Raw genomic sequence first — 10,086 nt, forward strand, 5'->3', positions numbered from 1 at the left:
GGGCTGTGTGCCTGGCACTGTCCAGACTTGTGTGCCCGGGCACTGCGGGGCTGTCCGGAGCTCTGTGCCCAGCACAGTCTGGAGCCCTGTGCCCGGGCACTGTGGGCCGGGGCTCTCCCAGCTGGGCAGGGGCTGCCAGAGGGCAGGGGCTGCTGCACAAGGGCGCAGCCAACACGGCCTGGCACCACCGAGCTCCTGACTGGAACTCCACAGACCCTTTGGTAAAATTGTCTGCTTCCCACTCGTGTGAGAAATGAGGGAATTACGGAAGTGTGGCATAGGAAATGACAGGGAAAGGTTTCGGCAAAGCCCAGGTGTTGGAGTGCCAGGCCTGAGGTTTAACCAGAGTTTTGTCCCAGGTGCTGAGATGTGTCCGTGAGGGCGGGTCTCACCACAGGAGAAGCCCTTTCCCATATTCACAATTAAGAGGAGCGGGAACTGCTCCTCAGTGCCCTGCCAGCTGCAGGCACGGTGCTGTGGCTGCTCAGAGCACCACCAGGGAAGATGTGAGCATGGAATGGGAGCGGGGATCTGCACTGCTCCAGGGAAGGAAGTTGTCATCGTCACAGTCACTCTGGCTCCTGAACCCTGGGCAAACAGCACCGTGGCATTTATTCCTGTTGCTTCTCTTTCCACGGTGTGCAGCCTTTGGAACAAGCCCCTCATATTGTTCCTGGGGCTTCATTCCTCAGCCTGGCCAAGGGTTTGTTGGGCAGAGGCACCGAGGGACAGGTTGGCTGTCCCACCTGTGGGCAGGCAGCACGTGCACCACAGCCAGCCAGCCTCTGCATTTTCCTGGCTGCATTGGTCTCTGTGGGCAGAGTTATTCTAATGAAGTACCTTTTTGTGCAAGGAGACTTTCCTGGGAGGCCGTGCCCTGATGGGCACGGTGCAGCCTGCTGCCAGGCTTGCCCAGGTCCCTCCTTTGCCAGGTTAATGGCATCACAGGAATCCTGCCTGCATGGGCTGGTGACGCACGGCCAGCTGCACGGGGTGGGTCTCTGCAGCCCCCTGGGAGCTGCTGGTGCCTCTGTCTGTGCTTCTGCTGTGCTCAGCAAGCCCTCTGTGAACCCAGAGCTGCTATCAGAGCTCCATGGTCCTCTGGTGACTGCCAAAGCCTGTGTGTGAGAGGGCAGCGCTCCTTGTTCCAATGTGAAATGCCATATGGAATTTCACTAAAGCTCTTCAGTCCTGTGTGTCAGAGGAACATAGCACACGTTTTTACCAGCAAAGGCCCTGGATCAGAAAGCAGGGGAATATGTGCAGTGCTGTGTGTGGGTAGCGCCGGTGCCAGTGCCAGTCTCTCCGGCAGTGCCCTCACAGCACAGGGTGAGGGTGCTGTGGATTCCAACCGCCCCATTTCCCCTTGCAAATGCTTCCAAGTGTAATTTTGTTCTTTGGGTTTCCCAGAAGGACTGGGCAGCTGTCAGCCTGTCCGTGGGTGTGTGCCTGGGAGGGGTCGGTGCCACACAGGCTGTCCTGAGCCACCCAGCGCAGCCTGGCTGGGCACCTCGGGCTGCTTTGGGTGGAGACACATAATTAGTGGGTTTCAGTACCTCATTTGGCTGCAGAGATCATTTTTAACTATCTGTTCTGCTCTGTGGCTGGAGACTCATGCCTGGAAAATAGAAAAGGGGGGCTGCTGAGGGAGTTATTTCTGCTCCTGCTCCACAGGGCAGAGCACAGCTGTGGCTATGCAGACACACACAGTTTTACCAGTACAATCCAGTGTTCCCCCAGCCCAGGGTGGTGCTCCACATGAGCTGCAGCCTGCAGAGGCACAGAGCAGGGACTGCAGGGACAAAGTGCTGCCTTGGCAGATGCACCACTTCAGTCTCAGCACGCCCTGAATGCTGCTGACCGGTCTGCACTGTGGAGCAAACCAGCTCTGGGCAAGTCCTGCCCTTGACGTCATCCATGCCTTGCTCTCCCCCTTCCCACGGGGTGGTGAGTGGTGAGCACAAGGGCCATCACCAGCAGAGCCATTGCCACCAGAGCCATCGCCAGCAGAGCCATCACCAGCAGAGCCACTGCCACCAGAGCCATTGCCACCAAAGCCATCCTCCCTGGAGCCACTGCCACAGCCCTGGCCTTATTCTTGCCCTGCTCCCTTGATCATTTCTCTCCCCACATGCTGTGAGTTCATCCCACCCCAATCCCTGCTCAGGGTGACCCAGAGCTCCACTTCTGCTCACAAAACTGTTTTTCATGGTGTCACCTGGGAAGAAGAGCCCTGGAGGCACTTAACAGCCACTCAGGGGAGGCCGTTTGCCACAAGGGCCTCCCTCATTAGAGGGGGCACACGTGCCCCAGTGTTCAGGTGACCCCAAATATCCCAAGCCCACCATCCCATTCATGGCAGGCTTTTTCCCTCTGGGGCTCATCTGCTTACTCAGTTCTAAGATGTGCAGTAGGAAATGGATTATTTTGATCACTCCCAAGTTACTATGGTGTTTTTTTGCAAGGAAAACTGCTATTTTAGGGCTATGGAAACAGACCTTAAAATATTGAAAGCCAAGAATACCTTGTGTTCTCCATTTCTCTGCTGGATGGATGTGCTCAGCCATGAGAGCAGCTCTGTCCCAGCACCTCCTGCCTTGTGCACCAGCCCCATCCTTCACCCACGTGTCCTAGCAGCAGCAGCTGGTGTGTGGGTGAAGCTCCATCTGCCCCTGAAGCCACATCTGTTCTGGAGGGCGTGGAGCAGCTGCACAGGCCCTGCTGTGCCCACGGTGAGGGCAGTGCTCCTGGGCTGCCAGGCTGGAGGGCTTGGCACAGCCTGGCACAGACACAGCCACAGCCACAGGGCTTTGCCAGCAGGGCAAGGTGAGCTCAGCTCAACAGCACCATTTCCTTTTGTGTGTGTGCTCTTCTGGCCTTCCCAAAGCTCTCCAGCATTTGTCTCAGCCTGTTTCCATGGGGGCATCCATGGATACAGCCAGCGTGCCCTGTGACACTCAAGGACAGCAAATCCAACAGCCACGAGGGCAGGAGCTCAGTGAACCTTTCCTCTCAGGACAGGATGAGGTGCAGCTAGTATTTCCTACTTGGAAACTCACCAAAGGTTAAAATGTTCTTTCAAAGTTTTGCCCGAACATTTTCCTTGAGCAGGACATGCCTCCACTCATGGAGGTAGCACTGCAGCCCCTTCTGAAGGCGGCTGGGTGGGAGCAGGAGCAGGAGCAGGAGCAGGAGCAGGAGCAGCCCAGGTGGGTGCCGTGACATCGGTACCCACGTGGCCCCCGGACAGTGTCACCGCCTGGCCACAGCTGGTGTGAGAGAGAGCTCGGAGCGGCAGCAGAGCTGACAGGGAAGGGAGCACGGGGGGCTTGGCACCCTGATGGGGAAGGAAAGCAGGGGGCACTTGGCACCACCCCAGCCCCAGCAGGCCGAGGGCCCAGGTCCTGCTCAGGAGCTCCTGGAGGCCTCTGTGGGAAATGCTCGGTTCTGGGTCTGGGTTCCATCCCCGCCGTGCCGGGACGAGCAGACCCGGGATTCAGTTGCAGTGCTGTGGCTGGGAGCAATTCCCCAGGGCGGGGAGCCCTGTGCCGTGCAGCCCCGTGCAGTGCAGCCCTGTGCCGTGCAGCTCTGTGCAGTGCAGCTCCGTGCCGTGCAGCCCTGTGCAGTGCAGCCCCGTGCCATGCAGCCCCGTGCCATGCAGCCCTGTGCCGTGCAGCTCCGTGCCGTGCAGCCCCGTGCAGTGCAGCCCTGTGCCGTGCAGCTCTGTGCAGTGCAGCCCCGTGCAGTGCAGCCCCGTGCAGTGCAGCCCCGTGCAGTGCAGCTCCGTGCCGTGCAGCCCCGTGCAGTGCAGCCCTGTGCCGTGCAGCCCCGTGCAGTGCAGCTCCGTGCCGTGCAGCCCCGTGCAGTGCAGCCCCGTGCAGTGCAGCCCCGTGCCGTGCAGCCCCGTGCAGTGCAGCCCCGTGCCGTGCAGCCCCGTGCAGTGCAGCCCTGTGCCGTGCAGCCCCGTGCAGTGCAGCCCCGTGCAGTGCAGCCCTGTGCCGTGCAGCCCCGTGCAGTGCAGCCCCGTGCAGTGCAGCCCCGTGCAGTGCAGCCCTGGGCTCTGCAGCTCCCACAGCCTGAGGGACGCGTCCTGGCAGCTCCCGAGCTCTTCTCCGGGACCTGTGACTCACAGGAGGAAGACAAACCACTCTTCCTTCCCTACAACTAAAAAGAAATCGTCATTTTCCAAAGGATTACCATTCTGTGCAAATGAACCAAAAGAGTGGAGTGTGCTTTCCTTTGGCATCCCAGGCTGCCCTGCCCTGCAGAGCTCTCTCTCTCCCTGCTGCTGTTCCCGGCGCGGCCAGGAGATGGGATGCTCGGCTCGGGATGCTCGGCTCCATCACGCTCGGGATGCTCGGCTCGGGATGCTCCACTCGGGATGCTCGGTTCGGGATGCTCCGCTCGGGATGCTCGCTCGGGATGCTCCGCTCGGGATGCTCGGGATGCTCCACTCGGGATGCTCCGTTCGGGATGCTCGGGATGCTCGCTCGGGATGCTCCACTCGGGATGCTCGGTTCGGGATGCTCGGGATGCTCACTCGGGATGCTCGGTTCGGGATGCTCGGTTCGGGATGCTCCGCTCGGGATGCTCGGGATGCTCGGGATGCTCCACTCGGGATGCTCGGTTCGGGATGCTCGGGATGCTCGGGATGCTCCACTCGGGATGCTCCACTCGGGATGCTCGGTTCGGGATGCTCGGGATGCTCGGGATGCTCCACTCGGGATGCTCCGTTTGGGATGCTCCACTCGGGATGCTCGGTTCGGGATGCTCGGGATGCTCGGGATGCTCCACTCGGGATGCTCGGTTCGGGATGCTCCACTCGGGATGCTCGGTTCGGGATGCTCGGGATGCTCGGGATGCTCCACTCGGGATGCTCCGTTCGGGATGCTCCGCTCGGGATGCTCGGCTGGAGCTGCCACATGTGTTCCAGCTGCTGAGATTCACCCGCTTCAACCCGGACGCAGCCTCACACCCTCACCAGTCCCAGGGCTCCCCAGAGCCTTTTGTTCAGTCAGGTTTGATTATTGGGCAGAAAACAAGGATTTTGTCCCACAGCTCTGACCAGCCCTGTCCAGCACCCCTGAAACCTTCTGTTCAGGGAGTTTAAGAAGCCTCCCCTGAGCTTCCATCACTGCCTGGTTTCTCACTGGTTTGAGAACTCACTGGGGTCACTGTGGATTCCATGGGAGTTTCTGGGGCCTCTTCTACCAAGGAACAGGCAACAGGACAAGAAGAAATGGCCCAAGTTGTGCCAGGGAAGGTCTAGGTTGGATATTAGGCAAAATTTCTTCTTGGAAAGGGCTGTCTGGCGCTGGCACAGCTGCCCAGGGCAGTGGTGGAGTCCTTATCTCCGAAAGGATTAAAAAGCCACGCAGATGTGGCACCTGGGGACAGGGGTTAGTGCTTGGCAGTGCTGCAGGCACTCATCCCACGGCTCCACAGGAGCTGCAGAGCCCCCAGCACTGCTCCATCCCTGCTTCAGCCCCAGCAGGGCTCACAGACCCTGCTCACTCTGCTCAGCCATGAAAACAAGCCAGACTCTCAGTGCCTCAACGACACAGCCAGGACTGAAGTGCTGCCCTTTGCATGCACACTTGAATTTTACAAGTGAAATGCAGCCTGCAGAAGAGCCAGCACAGGTTCTGCTCCAAACAATTTGGAGAAAAACATTACTTCATTTGCAATTTCATCCTGCAGCTGCAATTTAATCCTTCAATCCCCACAGCAACAGTTTCCTTGTAAATTACCAGCGTGAAATATATTAGGAAATTAAAGTAGCTTCTTTGGCACTCATGTTTTTGTTCTTTCTTATCTTCCTGGTCTATTTTTAGGATACAAGATGTTATTGATCAAAATCTCATAAAAATGATTTATAATAGTTAATAATTACTGTATTAATGCACCAGACTGCAGCAGAATTAATGCAGGCTGTGTGTGCTGGGCTGGGTTCGGCACTGCGCACTCAGCAGCAGCAAAGCAGGCCCCGGGGCTGTGGGGGATGTCCCAGAGAATGTCCTCATGCTGGGACACGCCAGGGGTGGCACTGGGGAGCCGTGGCCATGGTGCTCCATTCCCAGCCCAGGGTGCCCAGGGGTGCTGCAGGCACGGGGCTGGGGGCAGCAGGGCAGGCTGGGCAGGTGTGGGTCACTGGGACCAGGGCAAAGCACCCCCAGCAATGGCAGGGTTAGACAAAAGTTCTGTGAACCCCTGAGTGGTGCTGCAGCACAAAGGGCCTGACCCATCTGGCACCGTGAGGACGGGGCAAGGGACCCTGGCGCGGTGGAGCAGCAGCAGCGCCCGTTCCTGCACCCCTGGGATGTTCCCGGGCAGGGGCATCCCTGGGGCAGGGCAGGGCTGGGCTGGGCTGTGCCTCTGGCCCTGCCCCTGTCCAATTCTGTGTCACACAAGGTCACATTAAAACGCTGCCAAGCCCTGCCTGACACAGCTCTACTCCCAGGCTCACAGCAGGAGCAGATCCCTGGATCTGCTCCATGGATCCCAGTCCCCCTGCAGTGCAGGACGATCTGTCCTGTCTGTGCTGCTCCCCCATCCCTTCCCTCTGCACTGGGACCAAACCATCACTGTGGAACAGCTCTTTAACAAGTCCTTGCACTCCCCTCGCTGCTGAGGCCAGGCTGGTGTGGGCCTGAAATGCTTTTTGTGAGGAGCCACAGCTCTCCAGACAGCCCATTCCTGAGCACAGGGAGAGTTCCAGCCCACCAGCCTCTCCCAGGCTGGTTCTGGTGAACCACTGGAGCAGAAACCCAGACATTATGCGGTGCAACCCAGATCCAGCAGGAGGGACTTGCCAAGGAATCAAAGCTGGGATCGCAGAGACCACTGAAGGCTCGCTGTGAGATCCACAATGCATTGGTGGCAGCTTTGCACCTCTCCTCACTGGGCCTGGGGAGAGCAGGGCCAGGCAGGCTGTGCACAGCTGGCAGGGCTGTGCTGGCACCCAGAGCACTCTGGTTTGTGCCCCCAGCCCACACCAAAGCAAACATGAAGCTGAGCAGCCTCCTGTCGCTCCAGCATCAAGGAAGAGCCCAGCATGAACCCAGCACATCCCACCCAGCTCCCAGACAGGCTGGAAACCCTCCAGTGATCCAGCTGGAAGGAAAAACAGGATGTTTTCCTGCACCAGAAACCTCTGACTGACCCAAACGAGCTCTGGGAAGTGGTGACAGTGACAGAGCAGATGACAGGAGTGAAGGGGTTTGCCGTGTATCCCATGAGAAAGAGCCTTTCAGTATATTTAGCATTTCACTGCACCAGATTGGAGAGAGAGCACAATTTGATCCAGGCTTTAATCCCAAGGGCTGGCCTTCCTCCCCAGCCAAAGAGCACCATGAATTTAATGAGACAAGTTCTCCCTCTACAGATCTTTTTGGTAGTGATAAAAACCTGTAATAACCAGCCATGTGTCTTTGTCACAGTCCCTTGATTTCAGGCATCTGCAAAAGCTGAATACCCACAGAAAACGCAAGGAAGAGGCAGGTTCCTCATGATGCCATAAAAACGGGGTGCTTTCCTTGCACCCTTTGCAGAATCCACCAGTTAAAATACCAGCACTAAGCTACCAACAGCTGCTCTGAGATTTTGGGGTGTTTTGGTTTCTTTGTTTGTTTTCCTCCCTCCAGTGTGTCTCCATCCCATCCTGAGAGCTAAAACACCCCAAAAAGCAGCCCTATTCAGCGTCAGAACAGTGTCAGGTGCCTAAAACACTAATCTCTGCTTCAGAAAGGTGCCCCTGCAGTCCAGGGGATATTTTATCCATCAGTGGCCACTGTCAGCGTTTCACAGTGCAGCTGTCACCCCCGCTGAGGGGACAGAGGGCTCGGTGCTCAGAGGCAGGAGCTGAGAGGGGACACTGGCTGCCTCGGGTCACACACAGCTCCTGCTGGGACACGGCCAGGGCTCCGGATCCAGCACTTTCCAGCTCGTCAGCACATTCGGAATGTTCTCCGGCAGGAAGGAAATGCAGACAGCAGCACTGCAGGCACAGCGCTGCTGCAGCACGAGCCGTGTGCTGGGCAGGGAGTGCTGGCATGGCAGGGGCGTGGAGGAGCTGTCCCTGCCCCATGGCACAGCTCCATGGCACAGCTCCGTGGCACAGCCCCATCCCACTGCTCCATCCCACTGTTCCATCCCACCGCTGCATCCCATCCCACCCCATCCCATCCCATCCCATCCCATCCCATCCCATCCCATCCCACCCCATCCCATCCCATCCCATCCCATCCCATCCCATCCCATCCCATCCCATCCCATCCCACCCCATCCCATCCCATCCCATCCCATCCCATCCCATCCCATCCCACCCCATCCCATCCCATCCCATCCCATCCCATCCCATCCCATCCCATCCCATCCCATCCCATCCCACCCCATCCCATCCCATCCCATCCCATCCCATCCCATCCCATCCCACCCCATCCCATCCCATCCCATCCCATCCCATCCCATCCCATCCCATCCCATCCCATCCCATCCCACCGCTGCATCCCACCCCATCCCATCCCATCCCATCCCACCCCATCCCATCCCATCCCATCCCATCCCATCCCATCCCATCCCATCCCATCCCATCCCATCCCATCCCACCCCATCCCATCCCATCCCATCCCATCCCACCCCATCCCATCCCATCCCCTTATCCCATCCCCTTATCCCACCCCATCCCACCCCATCCCATCCCATCCCATCCCATCCCATCCCATCCCATCCCATCCCATCCCATCCCATCCCATCCCATCCCATCCCATCCCACCCCATCCCATCCCATCCCATCCCATCCCATCCCATCCCATCCCATCCCATCCCCGGGTACGTCCAGCCTGGGGACGGTCAGGGCGGTGCACGGGCAGTGACACGAGGGTGGCACCGTGCCCTGGCAGCTCTGTGCATCGCTGCCCTCTCCCTTGCCTTTGGCAGGGCAGCTCTGGGGCACCCAGGGCCCCCCAGCTGACGTGGGCTGGGGATGGGAGAGGGCTGGGGGGGCTGCACCTGGGGGGGTTTGGGGGCACTGGGGGGTGGATGGAGGCTGCTGCTGCTGGCCTGCACGGCGCTCAGGGCCCTGCTCCTGCCTCGGTTTGCTCTGCAGCTGCGTTGCTGGAAGGATTGCTGTCATTTTCTCCATTGGCATGTGGTGACCGGCCTTCAGCAGCGTGGCAAGGAATTAACCCAGCCAGAGGGGAATCTCCCGTGGGAAACGCTGCCATTCTGACACTCAGCTTTATCCAAAATGAGGGTGGCAAGAGGAGACACGGAGCAGTTTCACAAGACTTCAGCTCAAAAACAGCTAAAAGAGCTGTCCCAGCAGTCGGAAATCTCAACATGAAAATGTGATTTAAAATCTTTCATTTCAAATTACCGTTTTAGAAGAACAATTTAGCCAAAGATTTACACTCCCACTGAAACTATTCCAGGGAGAAATGTTCCACTGACTTTAATGTGGAACATGAAGGAGCTTAATATGTAACAACCAATGTGACTGTGCTCGTGTGTGCTGTTCTGCACTGGGAGAGCAGCTATTTCTGATCTCTTTTCCATGAAGTCCTATGTGGAATAAAGTAAATGTAAAGGATATATGGATAGATGTTATCAGAGAAACCCAGTCTGAAACTCAGATGGACACTGACTTTGTTCCTTTAATCAACTCCCATTCCAACCTAATTTGCATTGATCGTGAATGTGGAGATGGATTTCAGACCCACTGCAAACAGTGCTGCTCCTGTTTGCAAACATCCACTTTGCACTTACAAACTGCTGGATTTTCAGGTCCTCAAGGGTAAAAAAAAAGTACCTGGGAATAAATTCTGATATATGGATGCTCCAGAGTACTCTGGAATAGAATACTGGAGCAAACAGGCTCCCTGCATCCCTCTTGGCTCGGTTTCTTAGTGAGCACCAAACCCACGTTTCCTAGTGATTTAAATTGCTGTTCTTTTAAAGCTGATCCAGCCTGGAGCCAATAATTCCTCACATCAGCTTCTCGACCATTTTGTAAAAGTTCTGGTGACAAAACTGTGCCTTGGGATCTCCTCCACGTCAGCCAGAGGGAGCCCAGCAGGTGACAGAACC

This window comes from Ammospiza nelsoni, chromosome 8, assembly GCF_027579445.1.
Source record: "Ammospiza nelsoni isolate bAmmNel1 chromosome 8, bAmmNel1.pri, whole genome shotgun sequence".
In the NCBI taxonomy this organism is placed as follows: Eukaryota; Metazoa; Chordata; class Aves; order Passeriformes; family Passerellidae; genus Ammospiza; species Ammospiza nelsoni.